Genomic DNA, 554 nt, shown 5'->3' on the forward strand with positions numbered 1-554 from the left:
ATTACCTCTGGTTTTGGGTGTTCAATTTGGTTTTTGGTTGTCTCCTGGGCATCTATTATTGGCCAATGTCATCCTCACTACAGCACGGACAGGCTCCTTTGGCTGAGTTGTTGTCGTGTTGGCGTCTTTTGGCTGGGGAACACCTGTTGCTGCAGGTTTTTGGATATATTAGGCTAAAGCTGCTTTTAGTTTGAGGGAATGTCGGTAAGCTTGTTTTTCCATGGCTTGGCTTGGATTCTGGCTTGTTTGGTGTCTTCCAATCTCGGGCTCTATATCTCTACTGTTGAGTGGCTGCCCACCGGGCTGGCTGTGTCTCTGCACGATTGGTTATTTTTGGATTGGCTGGCCAGCCGCTGATGTTGGTCATTAATCTGCCTCCTTTATAGTTCTCTGCCTCTTTTGGCTAAAATTAAAGGTTGTTGGCTTCCCTCTGGCTGTGCGTTGAATAGTGAGCTGATGGGCTGTTTTTGTTTTCCTCTCTGTCTTTGTTGCTCTGCATGAATGCCCTGCTGGCACTGTTCTTGGCTGCTGGTGTTTGTGTTTTTCTTCGGCTG

The sequence above is a fragment of the Populus nigra genome, chromosome 2, assembly GCF_951802175.1.
Source record: "Populus nigra chromosome 2, ddPopNigr1.1, whole genome shotgun sequence".
NCBI classification, from domain to species: Eukaryota; Viridiplantae; Streptophyta; class Magnoliopsida; order Malpighiales; family Salicaceae; genus Populus; species Populus nigra.